Source organism: Anas platyrhynchos, chromosome 2 (genome assembly GCF_047663525.1).
Source record: "Anas platyrhynchos isolate ZD024472 breed Pekin duck chromosome 2, IASCAAS_PekinDuck_T2T, whole genome shotgun sequence".
In the NCBI taxonomy this organism is placed as follows: domain Eukaryota; kingdom Metazoa; phylum Chordata; class Aves; order Anseriformes; family Anatidae; genus Anas; species Anas platyrhynchos.
In genome coordinates, this window is record NC_092588.1 from 147,987,165 (window position 1) to 148,006,413 (window position 19,249).

At 36.2% G+C, this 19,249-nt stretch overlaps 1 long non-coding RNA gene across 1 annotated transcript; it reads right to left on the reverse strand.

The window, feature by feature from the left end:
• Nucleotides 1-3,212: 3,212 nt before the first annotated feature.
• On the reverse strand, nucleotides 3,213-19,026 carry LOC140001633 (uncharacterized). Its single transcript, XR_011807104.1, has 4 exons — nucleotides 18,888-19,026; nucleotides 17,800-17,854; nucleotides 10,630-10,705; nucleotides 3,213-4,945 (listed from the first exon to the last, which is right to left on the reverse strand). It is a non-coding gene; the product is annotated as an uncharacterized lncRNA (long non-coding RNA).
• Between the last annotated feature and the right edge of the window lie 223 nt (nucleotides 19,027-19,249).

The following is a 19,249-nucleotide window of genomic DNA, read 5'->3' on the forward strand; positions in this document are numbered from 1 at the left end:
AGTTCTATGGCTTGATTGATCATGGACTCCAACAGGAAGGCTTCTCTGAAGACCTCAAGAGAGACATCAACAATTTGCCAAAACATAGGCTTATTGACCCAAAGACATTGGGTAGTCAAATCACTACTACTGTTTTGAACTGGAAGAGAATAAAACTACTTTTAATGTATGAAAATTTATTCTTGTGATCTGTCATCTTCACTTACCAGTAACTTTTCATATTTTGAACCAGGGAAATTAAATACCACAAATATCTCAGAAAACCTTGCACAATTTCTAACACACTCCTTTTTTTTTACACACCTTAAGGTCTAGCCACAGTTGTAAATCTCCATTTCTTCTGTAGCTGTTACTCACAAACTGTTGAGTGGGTAGTACAGTCAAGTTCTGAAATGGTTCCTTTGCACTGAGTATGTTCATGACTAGAAACAACATGACCATGTTACTTACCAAGAGCTATGGTGCTTGATGACAAATAAGAAAAAAACCTTATGGACTTTTTCCTTTTTAAGCCCTTCACATTTTTCTTAATATTTTGAAAAATTATTTGATGAACATTTGAATGCTTTTCATAGAAAAATGATTTGTTTCAGTCAGGTCATTCCTGAAAAGTGGCCAAAACAGAGACTCCTGTTTTCAGATACTCTCTAGGTGTTGAAATGAATTGCTGTCCCTGAGACTTTTCTTCTTCCTAATAGACATGACTTGCATATTTCTCATAAAAATGCAGTTAATTCCACCTGGAATTCCTTAGTCTGAGTATAGCTGTTTTTTTGGGTTTTTGTTTGTTTGTTTACTGGAGTGAAACAAACAGTGAGATAAAGATGTCACACGTTTCAGTTATCAGAAATGTACACAGTAAAGCAAGTCAGCCATTCATTCTTTGTTTTAGTTTGCATTGTTTTATTTGATCCATTTAGAGTTGATATCAGACTATATTCCAACCTTAGGAATCTAATTTACTTTGAAAAGTTATATTTTCTGTATATTTTTCAAAAATATTTGATATTTTATCTTCCCTTGGGGAAATACTTGAACTAAATCATGTATATATAAAATGACATTCTATCATTCATATAGCAAGGTGTGTTTTTTATGATACAAATTTCGGTGTCAATTCTTACCATAATTGGTTCATTTTAATAAAGGAATATAAAGGACAGTGGTTTAAAATGCAATTACTATTTAAATAAAACCACAGATGCAGAGACAGAATCTTTTGTTTTGTAGTTTTGGTACAACATGTAGCTGCCAGAACTCATTTCTGATCCGTTTATCAGCATGTAATTTAAATGTTCATATCTTCCCAGACAAACTGTATGATTAGCTACTTAAATATCCTCATTTTGTTCTTTTAAACAATTGCTATAAAGAGCGGGTTCTTTGCTATATCAGCAAGTGATTTGGACATGAATATGTAATATGCATGCTGCAGATATAAATAATCATAAAAAAAACTGATAGGAATGTTTAATACTTATAATTTTATTGAAATCATGTTGAAACACAGATAAAGCATGTTAGTAATAATAATGTTATTTTAACAGAAACCCATCCTTCCCTCTGTCCATTTCTCCCTTCAGTGGACAAGGAAGAAGGATGGAAGGAAGTTCAAGAAGGCTCTTATCTGGAATGATAATATCCATGGACCTACTCTCATGTACTAAAGTGAGAGAACATGAGACAATATGATTGTTTCTCAGAAGAATCAAATATGTTTTATAAATAACAAAAATACAGTTTCCAAAACTATTTCCAATCTCCTGTTAACCTCTTAAGAGGAGATTTAGTGAGTGTGTTTTTGTGATTTCCTTCTCTGGGTTCTCTTGAAAATTTCATTTCAATATCATAAACTATGCTTTTGTTTTCAGTTAACATTTATATTATTATAGTATCTTGTAGGTTATGTATACACCTGCATTTTTCCCACCCTATTTTTTTTTCGTTTCTACCTGTAGAACTAATGAAGTTTATCAACCAATGGACTATATCGCTGTCTCGTTGTGGCCACATCAGGAGGCCATTTGTACTCTAATCACTATCTCTAATAAGCCAAAAAAATAAATATATAAAAAAATTATTGATACATTCAACAATAAATTCCATTACGCAACTGCTTCAGCTTAACAACATTTCTGTTTCGGATAAGGGTGAAAGGAAGTGAGATCTTAACACTGACTAAATTCAGAAGGTTTTCTCTTCATCTAGGAATAAGACTTTCCATGTATTCTTATGAGTGAGAACTTATTTTTGCAATATAACCAAAATTTGCACATTGCCTAGTGGTCAGAAGTACACCTGAACAAAGAGAAAAGTATTTTCAAAAGGGAGTTTATTTGGTCTGTATGAAAAAAATCTTTTAGCTTGGCAAGTTGAAAATATTTTTGCAGGGCTGTCTTGACTTGTGACAGCAGAACTGAATGGAAAGCAGTAGCTGAATTTTCTTATGACTGAGGACTTCAGTTGAATCAGAGGCTATTGAAAATCATTCAGATATTAGCAGGATTTGGCTCTTAACCAGGGGAAAATCTAGGAGTTTAGAGGAATCAAAATATCTGTTGGCAAGACCTGTTTCTTGCAGATGTCATATAGCCAACTAAACTGTTTTCTTATAAAGAGTTATAGTATAGCTGGGACCAATTATATTTAAATGATGCTTCTGATAACAATTATTTAACATTTTAAATGTCTGAGAACATATGTGAAACTAATCAACATATGTACAAAATGAAAACTGCAGCATGGCCATAAGGTTTTATAATAAAGTAAAAAAGTGTGTAGGAGGTATCTATTAGAGGTGTCTATTATAGAAGCTGTCTATTACTTGGTGAATTGCAGGGGAAAGGAAGGAAGGAAGGAAGGAAGGAAGGAAGGAAGGAAGGAAGGAAGGAAGGAAGGAAGGAAGGAAGGAAGGAAGGAAGGAAGGAAGGAAGGAAGGAAGGAAGGAAGGAAGGAAGGAGGGAAGGAAGGAGGGAAGGAAGGAGGGAAGGAAGGAGGGAAGGAAGGAAGGAAGGAAGGAAGGAAGGAAGGAAGGAAGGAAGGAAGGAAGGAAGGAAGGAAGGAAGGAAGGAAGGAAGGAAGGAAGGAAGGAAGGAAGGAAGGAAGGAAGGAAGGAAGGAAGGAAGGAAGGAAGGAAGGAAGGAAGGAAGGAAGGAAGGAAGGAAGGAAGGAAGGAAGGAAGGAAGGAAGGAAGGAGGGAAGGAAGGAGGGAAGGAAGGAGGGAAGGAAGGAGGGAAGGAAGGAAGGAAGGAAGGAAGGAAGGAAGGAAGGAAGGAAGGAAGGAAGGAAGGAAGGAAGGAAGGAAGGAAGGAAGGAAGGAAGGAAGGAAGGAAGGAAGGAAGGAAGGAAGGAAGGAAGGAAGGAAGGAAGGAAGGAAGGAAGGAAGGAAGGAAGGAAGGAAGGAAGGAAGGAAGGAAGGAAGGAAGGAAGGAAGGAAGGAAGGAAGGACTGGTTGTAAAATAAACAAAATTTTCATGTAAATCTGCTGAACCAATGAAGAGAGAGAACCTCAGGAGATCAAACTGAGCTGGCTGTGCCATTGAAAAGAAAATCAGAACATTTTTGGTAACATATGTAGAAAAACATATTTTCTTACAAAATTCAGAGTCAAAAGATAGACATTGGCATGTCCAGGGTTACTGTGCTTTAGAAAAGTTCAGAAACTGTGCAAATCTAGCAGCAGGTGAACTCTTTTTCCATTTTGCTAATTGTTAAGCTATACCACTGCTGAAGCTAATGCATTATTCTTTCAGTGATGGTGATATAAAGGTGATATAAATCTATTTTATCAATTGCTTATAATTTCAATGAGCAAACTAATAGTGTTTAGCCAGTATGGTCCATTGAATAGTTGATTAAAAAGTAGTTCTTGCACTAAAAGAATAACAAACCAATAATCATTGCTTCTATCTCTTCTAAACCGTAAAGAGCTGTCTTTCAAGAAAAATAACAAGCCAGGTGGCACTATATATACTTGTACACTTTGACTGAAGATCAGAGCCTTTGTGTCTAATTTCTTATTATTTGTCTTTAAGAGGTGATATAACCTGTGCTGTCATCTGTTTAATTTGACTACTTAATGTAGTCTCCTTAGACTAACTTTGACAATGCTTTGTCAGGATTTTATGGTGTGGATGTCATCACCAATGAGTTACACAGCCTTTGCTGAGTCTGAACTTTGACATTTAAGTGGTCTCAGCTGTGAATAGACATCTACGATGCTTATTTGCATTCACATTCTGTTTTGATATTGTATCATTTCATTAAGTCCTAATTCTTCCCTAACTAGGTTATTCCCAACCTGGGAGAAAAGGTTCTTTGAATTTTGATATAAAATTTGATCTTGAATAGAGGAAAAAAAAATAATAAAAAAATAAAGTGTTGTCATGAAAGAAAATAATTTTCTGGTAAATAAAAATTTGCCTTCTAATAAGGGGAATGTCTCCTCCTGACATGTCTCCTCCTGACATGTGGGTTTTGATTCTGCTTTAACTCTTTTTGTATACCAAGAAAAGCCAGCTGAAATCAGTGGCATTAGTAGTCTTAAAAATAAATACTATCAGAATTGGGATCCATGATCTCAAACAAAAGTTTTACTACTATAAATGCAATAATTATACCCTGTTATCCATATATATCTTTAGATGTATGCATTCACTTCCATCTCTGTATACAGGTATACACTCTGGGTTCAAACAGAAATTAAAGAATGATTTTTTTTTTTTTCAGAAGAATGAAAGAAATCATAAACACTTCATCTAGGAATTGTTATATAAGTGTTTTACAAATATTAATATTGTCAGTGAATCATCTAGGTGAGGATCCCATCAGCTCCAAGGTCCAGACCTCAAAATGTCCATGTGTGCTAATTCCCACTGCAGTCTCCTTTTCTGCTCTTCAGGCATGAAGTCCAAATAGACAAAAATAAAATTGTCTTGACATTTTGCTGTGTTTGTATATTTTACATACAGAAATAATATTAAAAAAAAAAAAAGTTGTTAATGTAACAAAGTTAGATGCTCTTCCACAGAATAGCAATTTTTTTAAAAGTAATAGATATAACTTTTTTATAAATGTGTATATTTGTACATGTAGCATATATTTATATATTTATTTATGTATGCCTTTATTTATGCCTGTCTAACAATCTTTAGCTTATATTATTTACTCTTCAGTGCTTTCCCAAATACTGGAGCATTTATGAGGGGAAGAAAAGATAATATAAAAATGACAGAGTAATTATCTCAAGAAGAAAATCTACCACAGCCTGTTATTATCACCAATTTCTTTTGGATTTACCCAGAAAAAATTGACAGTTCAAATCAGTGAAAGAAGTGGTGAGAACTGAGGTACTAATTCTTCAACATTACGCATATTGGCATTGGTTTCTTCTGCTAGCAATTACTTTTCAGCCCAGGAAAGGAATCACCACTGTAATTATGTGATGTATGGTTTAGTGAAACCTATTTGACCTCCTTTCAAATTCTATCAGCTCAAAGTCCATGCAGAGCAGCAAGTAATCTTTCACAAATTTGCTCTATGTAAATCAAAACCCATTAGGTCTGTGTCTGGTATTAACATTACAACAGCATCTACTGTAAGTACCCAGGGAATCTAATAAAGTATCTGTTACTCCTGGAGACTGAGACTAGGATAACTTTTTGTTTCCTGTGCTATTCTGTTGACAGAAAGTGGAAAGATGTTAGTAGCAACCCAATGTCAATGAAGGAATTTTCTTATATTTAGAAATTACACTCCTAATAATAAGAGAGATCTATTCTCTAACCATCTTACCTACTTACTTTCTGTCCTTGATGACTGCTGTGTAGAATTGCAAGCAATAATCTTTCATGGTTTGAGGAGTATCTCAAAAGGGAATTGATCCAATTTCTAATGAACACCAGATATGGAGTAACTGGGTCCTGAATACTGCATTAATCACAGAATCACAGAATCACAGAATTTCTAGGTTGGAAGAGACCTCAAGATCATCGAGTCCAATCTCTGACCTAACGCCAACAGTCCCCACTAAACCATATCACTAAGCTCTACATCTAAACGTCTTTTAAAGACATCCAGGGATGGTGACTCCACCACCTCCCTGGGCAGCCTGTTCCAGTGTCTAACAACCCTTTTGGTAAAGAAGTTCTTCCTAACATCTAACCTAAAACTCCCCTGGCGCAACTTTAGCCCATTCCCCTTCATCCTGTCACCAGGCACATGGGAGAATAGACCAACCCCCACCTCACTACAGCCTCCTTTAAGGTATCTGTAAAGAGCAATAAGGTCGCCCCTGAGCCTCCTCTTCTCCAGGCTGAACAAGCCCAGCTCCCTCAGCCGCTCCTCGTAGGACTTGTTCTCCAGGCCCCTCACCAGCTTCATCGCCCTTCTCTGGACCCGCTCAAGCACCTCGATGTCCTTCTTGTAGCGAGGGGCCCAAAACTGAACACAGTACTCGAGGTGCAGCCTCACCAGAGCTGAGTACAGGGTTAAGTGGCAGTATTTCCACACACACCCCCCCCCAACTGTGGGGGGGAGGGAGGGAAATAAATAAATAAAGATCCTGAATTTTTGTTGTGGTTTTCAAAGGCATTTCAAAGTTTGTTGTGGAAAGGTCTCAATGTGAAATGCTGACAATATCATGCCACAAATAGAAAAATGGCCATATTTATTAAGTCTGCTGATGTACTGATATATGATTAGCTTTATTACTAGCAAGAAGACACTATGACTATAAAACTCATACCTGCAGATTTTGGGAAGCAGATAAAGAATCCTTAATTTTTGTTGCAGACCATAGGGTCTCTGGAGGAACAAGTGGCAACAGAGAAAATTAACAGACCATTCCAGGAGGTGTCTATCAGGCTATGGCTACACCACCAGAAGATCTGTAAACCCATCTCCTTATAAAAGTATACCCTGCTTTCACAGACATGGAGCGTTCTCAGGCAATGCCAACAACATGCAGAATAGGAAGCAGCAACAAGCTCCAAAACAGACTGTATTTCTACTTAAGGTAGTAGACTGAGAGATTTCTTATCCTTCCCAATGACTTCCTTCCCAATGACTATCCTTCCCAATAAAAGGCAATATCGCCCATTCAAAGTGCTTCAAAGTGCATTCAAAGCTTTACCTCTGTTTTGCTAAGAGACCAACCGAAAGTGGGAGAGTAAGAAGAACCAACCTACCTGAAACTTTACTTTGCCTATATTAACTGATAATTTTAATATGGAGAATACCTAGAAGTTTGCATTTATCAAAATCAAAGACTGTATAGTCAAGGACACATGCTCTGGTAGGTGTGTTGGGAACATCTAAATCAGCACAGTAGAGGTTTTCTAAAGGAGATTGGAAATGAGTTTCTCTTTCATATAGAAGAGAGTCTTCATAAGCAAAATAACTGTTCTGAAAAGTACCATAAAATATTCCTGGCTTTTATGTTTGTTGTTTGTTGTTGCTGTTTTTAGTTTGGTTGGTTCGTTTTGGTTTTGTGTGCATTTTTTTTGTTTGTTTGTTTTGTTAGGTTGGTTGTTGGTTGTTAGGTTGGTTGTTGGTTTGTTGTTTTTTTGCTTCATCTGTTATGTTTTGTTTTGATTGATTTATTTATTTATGGAAAAGGAACAGCATTTATCTCTGGAGGTCACAGCCAAAAAATATTCACAAAGTTTTAATAACCTTTTAACAACTGGCATCTATGGTTCTAATACCCTGTCTGACAGACTGTGTCAGAAAAGTAAAATTAGGCCTGGGATACACTGGCCTAAGAAATGACACATTGAACATGTTGAAAATAAAATCTCAGACCAACAGATGCCAATGAAAGACATGTCATTATGTCTGGGATTTTATGGATCTTATCAACTACTTTATCTGCCACCTTGCACCATGTACCTGCACATATTGCATGACTGCTGCTTATTTGAACCTTCACCTGGCTGTTACAAGAAAACAGGCTACATATGGCAAGGTTTGATCTAGTTTGATTATTTTACTTTGTGTAAAGGCAGATAAAATTACAACATATCAAAAAAATTGTGGAAAAATCAATATATCATAAACGTCTTCCGAACCAATACAGTCAGTTTTCCAGAAGATGACTCTTTTTTTCTCCTCTGTGACTCTTGTTTAAAACAAGTCAAGAAATATTTTAGAAATGGTAATATTTTCAAATACTAGAATATATGTAAAAGTCAAGAAAACTTCTATTTAATTGACATTTAAGAAAAAAAAAAAAAAAGTAAAAGGAAAAGTAAAATGGAAAATCAAAGCTATACCATTGTTTTTTCCACATTTCATTTCCCAAATGAATGTAAGAAATTAAAAAGGAATTCAGCGCAAAGAAAAAAAAATAAAATAAAAGACAATTCCTATTAACATACTGATTCTTTTTTTTTTTTTTAAATTTAGTCTGAGACTAGTCAAAAAACACAGAATTGAGACTTATGGAGAACATAATGCCAGTGGCTCAGAGGCCTTCAGAATTCCATTAAGATTTTCAGGGAATACTGTGCTATTTTTGGAGGCTGACTGAACAAGGGTACTTAATCATCCAATGTACATATGAAAGTTTCAAGGTGAATCCTTGCTATTTATTGGGGGGGGGGGGGGGGGGGTTAAAGAGAGAGAGAGAGAGAGAGCAATAGCAATGACTAATTGGTCTTATTCTTCATATAAACAAGCATTTTGCCGATTAAGTTATCCCTCTACTTCATATTTTATAAGCTATTATTGTTAAATATTGCTTAGTTTGGTTAAAAACACCCCTAAAATGGACTGGAAGGTCCAAAGGACATAATATGGACTATAGAAAACATATTTGCATAACATTAATGGTAATTATTTTGCAAACTGTGTTATTTGCTTATTTGTCTTTCTAGGATTAAGCTAAATGATATAAATGAGTCAAAATCATTCTAACTTCTCATGACTACACTATAGCTCAGTAACACCCTATGTTTTTAAATGCATTATTTCAAAAGAATTGCTCTGAGGATCCATACCTTCAAATAACCTGAACCATGTAATAAGCACCTCCAGATAACTCAAGCAAAGTCAAATGTAGAGAGGATGTATTATGGAAGAGGCAGAAGGGTTTTCAGGAAAAAAAATAAAGTAAAATAAAATTTTTAGTTAGGTAGAAGAACCTATGGAAGAGGTTCCTACTTAAAAAAAAAATAAAACTTTGTATATTTTGTTCTTACACTGAGTCACATGGGTTTTATTGTTGTTTTCCTACCAAGCCTATGCTTATGATACTTAATTCTGACTATAACCTCTGACACTAGCTGGTTCTGCCCTATTCTTTTCACCCCACGTTGGTTCTTGCCCTGAATGTTAGAGAGTGGCAAGCAGCTGCTGATCCCATCTCATCTGGAACAATTTGCCCAATTCATCACCACTGAAAGTGTCCAGATCTCTCCCACCCCAGACCTCCTGATGCAGAAGGAAGCCAATACCTGACAGCAAGGGCAGAGCAATGTGTTTAGTTTATTGCCCTGCTCCACCCTGGTGGTGAAGAAAAGGGTTGCCCCCAAGGTATCTGCCAATGTCCACTGGGCTGGATGAGGACCAGTTACGATCTCCTGGCTCTTCCTTTGGCTCTTCTTTTTTTACAGGGTATCTACCTCTTTCACCATTCCAATCACTTCCCTAAAAAGCAACCTGCATTGACTTACGTTTCCCCATAGTTTGTGTTCCATCTCTAACCAAATTTGTATTTCTGATATCACTGGCAGTGTAATTTTGACATTGTATGATACTGTTGACATGGCTTCCTGTGTGCAAAGTATGACACCTAGGCATGCCTGTAAGGAATAGAAAGTTTCAAGGTCTCCATGGTTTCCCATTCTAGTTATCTGTGGAGTCTAAATGCTTACCCAAATCCCCCTTCCTTTCTGGTGACTTCGATATTTCCTTCTCAATAATTTCTGTAACCGTTATCCACTCTTCATATTGCCATTTGTGTTATTTGCTATTTCTTGTTTTAAACCCAGTTTTCCATGTCCTGTTCAGTTAGCTTAATGCTAGCTGGCCAGGACTCCCATAACAGTTGATACCACAGGTAGAGGGCATGGGCCTGAGCCAGAGAGGAATCTGAAGAGTCAGATTAGTAACTTGAAGAGTCAGCTAGATTTTGATACTCTATGAAAAAACAATTAGGAAACACAGAGTCAGGCCTTTAAATTTGCAGTTTCTTTAGTTGTTGCTAAAATGTGCAGAAACATTTGGTATTTGTTTCCTAAATACTAAAGTCTTCATGCCCCAGTATTTTGTTGTCACAGACAGCTGAGAGAACATTGAAATGTTAACTATTAATTTAGTCCTGATCATCACATAGTTTCCTAACTAATTGAAATGGTAATTTCAATTAACTGAAGAGAAAACAAATGACAGGTAGATACCCAACCAGAATCCAAAACTGGAAAACAAAGTAAGCATTTGTGTGTGGGAATCATTAGTCAACATTGTGGCTAAACACTATTTACATATATTCCACTGTCTTGACAGGACTTGGTTTCAGATAACTTTTTTTCACTGATCCAGTGATCCATCTGAAGGGTTGTCTTTCCAGAAGGGACAGTCTATCCAGATGTTATGTCACCTCTATGACATAACATTTTGAGTACTTACTAATCAACCAGCTCATTTGGTGGTTCACTGACTCCTTCCTGTTTCTTAGATGATTTCAGTACCTTGGTCAGTACATCTGGAAAATATAAACAACATCTATCTAATTTTAAAAGCTGTTCAATGATGCTTACAAGCTTTGCTGTAAGTATAATTGGCTATTCATGAATTAATTTAGGAAAAAAAAATGTTTTTCTACATTAATTCCACTTTGATCAGTTGCCAAATGTTTGTTTCTCCTACTTTTCATCTTGAAGTATTATGGTTAAGGATATTAACCAACTGAATGTCAACATCTCAATGTCATCCTTCATTGTTTTGAATCACATTTTTCCAGAAATTAATTTGTTGTCTCTGTCCTGTGATTCAGAGGCGATGTTTTCTCTTGTTGCCTTATCACCTTCAATCCTTACTCCTGCATTGCTGTTGGGAGTTAACTTCCTCATATATTCTGTTCTGTCATTGTGTAACATCTGCTTTCATCCTGTTTATCACACATAGGAATATTCTATTTCCAGTTAAAATATTTCTTTTATACAGGTATTTTACTCAGGTATTCCACTCAAAGTTTTTTTTTTCAGATAATGACAAATAAAAAATCATTTCATTTCAATGGGAAAATGAAATTTTAAATGTGGCAGCTTGTCAAAATTCTATCCCAAGGAATATTACTAAATAACCTGCTAAGGAGCACTCGAAAGAGGAAAACATATCTTATTGGGAGGATGAGATATTTTATTACTTACAGACTGTTGCATTCCAAATGGAATGTTATGGAGGCTTAAAATTGTTTTATGCTTTTTTTAGGAATTTAAATTCCTGTGTTACTAATCTGGAAGTCTAAGCTAAATGAACTGGATATATTTGTGTTTTCAGTTGCCTCATGCTGTTGCCTGAAGAATAAATGTTTACTGCAGTATCCTTCAATCCTATATCTTATGCTCCAAAGTTAATAAATCACTCGAAATTTGGAGTGGAATCATTAATGTAGTTCTACATATATTTAAGTAGCAACACCTTATTCCCTCAACACAGCTTGTGATAATTCCTTTCATCAGCTCCTGAAACTCTTGCTAACTCACAATTGTTTCTGTAAAAGCTGATGAAGGTGTGAAAAAGGTGATCACCTGACCTAGCATCACCCAGAGATGAGAGAGGACATTTTTCCTCTAATTAAATATATCCTCAGCCCATATGATATAAACCAATTATTTATTTTTTTTCTCACTGACCATTTCCACACTTTTTGCATATTAAGGAGGCTTTGACATCCTCGACTAATTAATTTTTCTGTTTTTCCCCCAAAGCTCATTTTTATTTCATCTTGTTATTGACCTCCACTTTTGATCATCATGACCCTGGTGTCTTTATTCAGAATTAGTACTGAAAAAAAGAGGACAAAGTAGAAAAAAAGGTCTCAACAGGAAGACTTATTATTTAATATAATTGAACAATATCTAAACATATTATACAACTGTATTGCATTAATTAAATTCTTCAGCAAATGAAGGTCCAACACTTGTGTTACTGGATCTAAAGGTACAAAATACAAGCCAAAGTACTTTAAGGACTGTTTTCACTTAAATTTGTGTGTACGTAAGGTTTCTAGATAACTCAGCCTAAAAATAAAAAATAAAATGTAAAATAAACAGCTCATACTAATTCGCATAAGTAAAACTGCATCCAGTTGCACCACATATGAATACACATCTACTTTCTACAAAAGTGTCTCTTATATTAAAAACATAAATTATTTAAGCTGGGAAATAAGTTATCTGATTTTTTATATATTCAATTATAATGTTGTTTGTGGCTACAATTCCCAGTTACACATAAATAGAGAACATGTATGTACTTTTCTCCACTGGGGTTTATAAGCACATAGCAGCAGCAGCAGTAGTAATAGTAGTAGTACTGGCAGCAGCAGCTGCAATAACAGTAGTAATAGAAGTAATTTTAAAGAGCTATTCTGGCTCTAGGGTGATCTGAAATTTATCAGAGTCTTCACTCTGTGTTTTAGCCCTTTCAGTAACCTATGTGTGGATTTTCATTTTTGGTTTTGTGTTCTAGTGCATGATCTCCTGCTGGTGGGTCATGCTATCTTCTCTATTGGTTTATTTATCACATATAATCAGAGATGGTAGCAGGTCTTCTTTCCTTTGATAGTCTATATTCAGCAACAAAAGTGCCCCTTCTCTGAACCAAAACATTGTTTATTTAAGTAGGGTGAACAACGTGTAAGCTGGGAAAAAGAAAAAAAAAAAAAAGGCATTTCAAAACAACCAACAATGTAAACATATGTCTATTTTACGTAAACTGTTCTAGAAGACGTTACAGTTTGCTCAGCAGGCCCGTTTTGTTCAGACACCCTCAGGAGATTATTGAACATCAGTCTGGTTTCCTGCTACTGAATAGCCATTACTGAACTCTTGAGACCGTGATCTTTTTAAAACCGCTATAGCCCAGTAGATTTCTTTGTTTCCAGCTCTAGCTTTTCCAAACATTTGCTCTCAGCAACCCTCAAGCATTTGGAGAAAAGTAGCTTAAAATGAGTTTTGAGCCCCTCTGTTTTATTTTGATTTTTCTTTCCCTTGTTACTCATATAGGAAAAAAACAAAACACTCCTATATATAAGCATACCGATGACCTAGCTGAGGTTAGTCCTAACTGTTGTCCAAGCTCTTAAGCAGCTTCTGTGCTCTTTTATACATTTGTTTATTTTAAAAATGGAAAAGATATTTATGACCTCTATTACTACTACTAATAATAATAAAATCAGTAATTTATTACTGAGATCTAGACCCAAAAAATAGCCTAGATGTTCCACTGCTATTTCAGCTGTGTCAGAGAAGTACCCAGGGACTGCAGAGATTTTGGACATCCTTTGGTTGTCTAACGTTTGATTGTTGTGTTTATGCTCCCATTATATTAATGGAAAGCAATCCAAGGTTTTTCTGTAGATTCTAGAGAAAATTTTACCTAATTTGGGTACCGTGGGACTAGCTCTCACCTTGGAGATGGTGGGTTTCAACCCCACCAGTATTTGGAAGTCCTTGGTAAAATCTTTCAGAGTCCCATTTACCCCCTGAACAGTGCAAGGACATCACATATTCCAGTATTGAGCCTGGTACCACAACTCATGGGAACAGGGAATATGCTCCCAGACAGAGAACCTGTGCTGTAACCTTCAGTGGGGAAGATTATCCCCAGACTTGTGGAGACAAGTATATAGCAGCATGGGTTGAGCATGAAGAGCAGTATGTAGGAGAAAGCAAGAAGACCATGGCACTACAGCTGGTCTGTGATCACATTCCAAGGTGAGTGATAAGGATTCATTGTATAACTATGATGCATCTATACTTTTTGCACTGAATACATATTGCGAGGCACAGCAAATTTAGTAAATATGTTCCAGAGTTATGGTGTGTCTATGTACCTGAGCAGTAGTCCTGAGGGAATCTTAATGGCTATTTCCAACCTCAGAAAAACAGGCATGTAGGCAATTGTAGCTTAGTGACAAGGGGAGTCTATGTCATAACAGTTTTTCTTTTTCAGACATAAAACAGTTAAGTATCACCTCTTAGTGTTGATTTGATAATGAACCACATATTGTGCTTTTATCTGATACATTGTTGTTCTCTTAAATCTCAATTTTATTGTATGTGCATGCACACACACACATGCCCATGTCTACCTCAAAATTTTCTGTTGAGATCCCCGCAAATTAAAAAATCATTATAGCTCCTGCAAGGATGACATATCAGACAGCCTAGTGTATATTAAGCAGCACAAAGTGTCTGTGTTAAGTAAACTAATTCTCACCTGTATTGTTAGTCTGAGGAATCATCTCTGAGACCATAAAATATTACTCATATTTTTAAGACAGCTCAGCTAACACAGTGTTCAGAAGGAGACACTAATACTGTAGATAAAGTTAAAATACCACTCCTAATGGAAGGCCAAGTATTAATTTATGTCCTTGCATAAAATCCTCTAGGCATTCAAGTTGACGAGTGGGCATCCGTGAAACTACCAGTGTCCTTCATAATACATGTTGTTCTTATAAATATTCTTCAGCCACAGATTTTATAATTTTATTTCTTCTACAATATAAAGATACTAATTAGATTTCACAATAACTATTTTAAAAATGAAAATACTTTTCTCCATGACATAATTACATGAGAAGTCTATCAGACAGCCAGTCCATTATGCATTAATATTTATTGCATTTCATATATTTTTGTTAGCTATTCTTTATAACTAACACAGATGGACAAATTATTTTATCAGCTTATCAGGTAGAACATAATTAAAAGCCTTATAGAAGCTTTATCAACTAATATTTTCATCATGACCTTTTCCACATAACTATGTTGATTTATAGAAATTAAATCAACACTCTACTATTACATAGTGAATCTTCTATAAAGTCTCCTTGTTGTTTTTTTGTTTTGGTTTGTTTTTCTTAAAATATGTCAAATAAACCAGCTTCCAATCACACAGCTCAACCTCTGTAACCTCTTTTTTATATTAGCACAACATTAACATTCTTTTATTTTTCTGAAATATCTCAGCACTTCAAGAATTATTAGCAGTTATGATAGACTAGAGTTCCCCTCAGTTAACTCTTTTAATGTTTCTTTTAGTGCAAATAACTATGCTGGCTGAAAAATATTTATGTCCTTAACAGATGTTGATTTATACATTTTTTGGTTGCTAATAGAGCAGAAAGTAGTTCATCATCTTCTTGTAATATTTCCACACAAACAGAAAATAAGAGGAAAAAAAAAAAAAAAAAACTTTTGCCTTTCTATGTTGCTAATGGTGTTATATTTCCACCTGGAAATGGATATTCATTGTTTCTATGACATCTTTAACACCTGAAGTATTTCTAAAATCCTTCCCAAGGTACTTGGATACAGGATTCTTTTGTTTTGTTTTGTTTTGTTTTTATGGTTTTGAATATCTTTGTTTTCTTCTAGTAAAAGAAGGGCTAGTGTGTTATCTTCCTGAAGGCTACTCATTAAACATTATTTCATTTCCATTTCATTCAGTCCAGTTTTGACACAGGAGGTTTTGTTTCTAGTGACTGTAATCTACCATGTTCCCTCTCTCAGGCACTGTGGCATTAAAAAAAAAAAACAACAAAAAAAAACTCTTTCTGGTCATTCATCTGCATGGAATTAATCAATTCATTCAGCAAAAGAAGAAAATACACTGTAAGATATATTACATGGAAAAGAGTAGCCATACCTGAAAACCTAATTTATAACCTCCATGTGTCACCACAGAACAATAGAATCATAGAATGCTAAGGTCAACAGGCACCAAACTGTTATGATTTACATTTACATAAAAATATCCTTATTTTATATATCCTAACATGCTATAATTTATATATTTCTAACACAAAATGAAAAGAGAAAAGAAAAATAGAATTTTGTATGAAGCACATTTTCCTTCCAATTTGAAAAACTGCAGCAGAAGATTCAGGACCTACAACTTCATCTTGGCCAAGTTATTTTGTTTTTCCCTTTTAACAATGTAAAACTTTGTATACTGCAAATAATAGCAGAGTATTTTGCATTGCTGTCTCAGGTAAGGTGATGCATTGGTTAATTAAGACTTTGCAGTCGGGCAACAACAGTTGAGCTCATGAGATTACCATATAAATACAATTTATGTGAGTTCAGTGACTCTTTGCAGTATAATTTTCAAGCCTACCTATGACACCTACCAGCTGCTATTCTCAGAACGTATCAACATTTAAATATAAGATCACTGAGAGTTAGAATTGTAGCCCTGGTTTTATGCATATCTTATTTAGCTCCTTATGACTGTTGTGTGTTCCAACATAATCTGAGTGGATTATTTTTCAGTGACCTTTGTCAGTTTGTTCTGACTGAAACTGTGCCCCCTGGGAGTGATCAACCAAGTCACTGAATGTCCCCCAGTCAGTCTGATAAAAAGCTATTTGATTAGCACTGAAACCATTTTCCTTCCATGCCTCTAAGGCCAGGAATGGGGGAGGGAGGAAAACGAAAGAACTACCCAAATGCAGAATTAGCAGCTATGTACAATTCCCATCAAGATGGGTAAAGGAAGACATTGATTGAGACATGTCTCCGGTTCATTAACATTGTTTGTCTTTGAAAAAGTTCTTGGTCTGACAGATGAAGAGACATTGCTGAATGAAGAGAAATGAAGATAACTGTGGTAAAAATAGAAAACATAATGAAAAGCATGCTGTTAAAACTAATTACATTAGGACTGATATCACTTGGAAGAATATTACGTCATCTCCCAAAATTTCATGATTGCCCATACACCATGAGCTTCCTACATTCTACAGGCACTAATGAATGTTGCACATATATATGATTTCAGTATTCAATACTTTGGTAAACAATACAGATTAACAGTTTCTAGGTTGGAGAACTTGATCTCCTCATGAGTGATCCTCATGATCTCCTCATGATATGCGGCCTCCAAAACAAAATATCCATTAGAAGATCTATTTTCAGTGAGTTTTCACTTATGCTTTTTGATTTTTAAAGAACCAAGCCTAGTTAGAAAAGAATTTTCATCCTCCGAATTTGTTGGTCTCCAGGGACTGTGGTTATACAACCAATACAAAATGGATAAACAAGACCAATATCATTGCCCATTATAAAACTGGCCATAGTTATAGCCTGTTTCCTTTTGCTTATTGCTTAGCCAAATTTCAATTTACTAGACTGTAATTTCATATGCAAAATCAAATAAGGTTATTTCTGTTGGGATTTTTTGTTATACTCAGAAGCAGCCATTATGTTAAAATTATTTCTAACATCAAGTCTGGGGAAAAGGTGCTTTTTTGTCCTTATTAGGAAATCTTGTGACTTTCAACAGTTCACTGGGTAATTCACTCCTTTGAAACAAGATTTTGATTCGCAGCAGGTACTTTTGTCAGGGATATTTATTTTTTTGACTTGTCTTGAACAAGCATGCCCAAATTAGGCCTGCCCATAAATGTCTGAATAAACATTTCCCTGAACAATGAGTTTTGCTCCTGCCTCTGCGGTCCCATTTAGACCAAACTATTCACTTTTTAACACCAAGGGAATCACTTACCTTACTTAAAACCACAGTTACGCACAGTCAGCAGTGATGTTGTTTTATCTTGCCTACCTTGCCACCAATATGTATGGCCAATTTTTTCCATTCATGCCTTCTTGTTGCCACTCTACCAGTTGTGTAAGTTGACACAAGTTAAAAGAGAAAAAGAGAGAGAGAGAGAGAGAGACAGATAAAGCATAGTACTCCTGATGGAAAATGAGGAGAAAAATAATAGACAACATATTTTTGCATTGGAAAATAGCCTACAAAGCTATAAGTAAATATTATATCATCTTGCACACGTGCAAGATGAAAGAAGAGTATCAGTTAAAACAACCCAGCCTAATTTCATTCTTTCATATTTTTTGAATCTCTGCTATACCACCATTGTGAGCACAATGTGTAGAATCTTTCCTTATTTGTACTGATGTTGTACAAAAGTCATTAACTCTTCTTCTCTGTTAAATATTCATACACATAGGTGAATCAAGCAAACATATCCTGATATAATGTTTTATTATATAAAACAATGTATTATAATTGTATGCACATATATTTGTAGTTGTGTCCATATGTTGTGATGATTACAGTGTTTGTGATGATTATTTGTTTGGGTTATGATAGCCTATAGTTTTCCCTCAGCTCTAGATCATTACTGCTATCCAGGCTACTGACAGTGTCAAAAGTCCATGGCCTATCTGGGTTTCATGGCTGGTAAGAATCTAAACACATCCTAAATACGCTGTTCTTCCCATTGTCATGGTTCCACTCGAGTGGGCAGCCGAGCTCCACCACAGCCGCTCTCTCAATCCCCTCCTCAAAGAGGAACAGGGAGAAAATACAATGAACAGGGCTCAAAGGTTGAGATAAGGACAAGAAGATCACGCAGTAATTATTGTAACGGCAAAACAGATTCTGCATAGGGAGATAGTAAGATTTATTGCTTATTACTAACAGGCTAGAGAAGTGAGAAACAAAGGAAAGAAACCAAAAGCACCTTCCCCCCCATCCACACTCTTCCACCTCCTCCCTTCTTGGTCACTCTCATCCCCTGTGCTGTGGGGTCCCACCCACGGGATGCAGTCCTTGATGAACTGATCCGGCGTGGGCTTCCCACAGGCAGCAGCTCTTCCAGAACTGCTCCAGATATGGGTCCGTACCATGGGGTCCAACCCTCAGGAGAAAACTGCTCCAACCTTGGTCCCCCACGGGCAGCAGCTCCTGCCAGGTCACCTGCTCCTGCGTGGTCTCCTTTCCACGGGCTACAGGTCTGGCCCAGAATCTGTTCTGGCAGGGGTCTTCCACAGGCAGCAGCCTCCGTCAGTGCAGGGCCACCTGCTTCACCGTGGTCTCCTCCATGGGCTGCAGCATGGAAACCTGCTCTACTGTGGTACTCCATGGGCTGCAGGGGGACAGCCTGCTTCACCATGGTCCTCACCACAGGCCACAGGGGACTTCTGCTCCGGTGCCTGGAACACCTCTCGCCCTCCTTCTTCACTGATCTTGGCACCTGCAAGGCTGT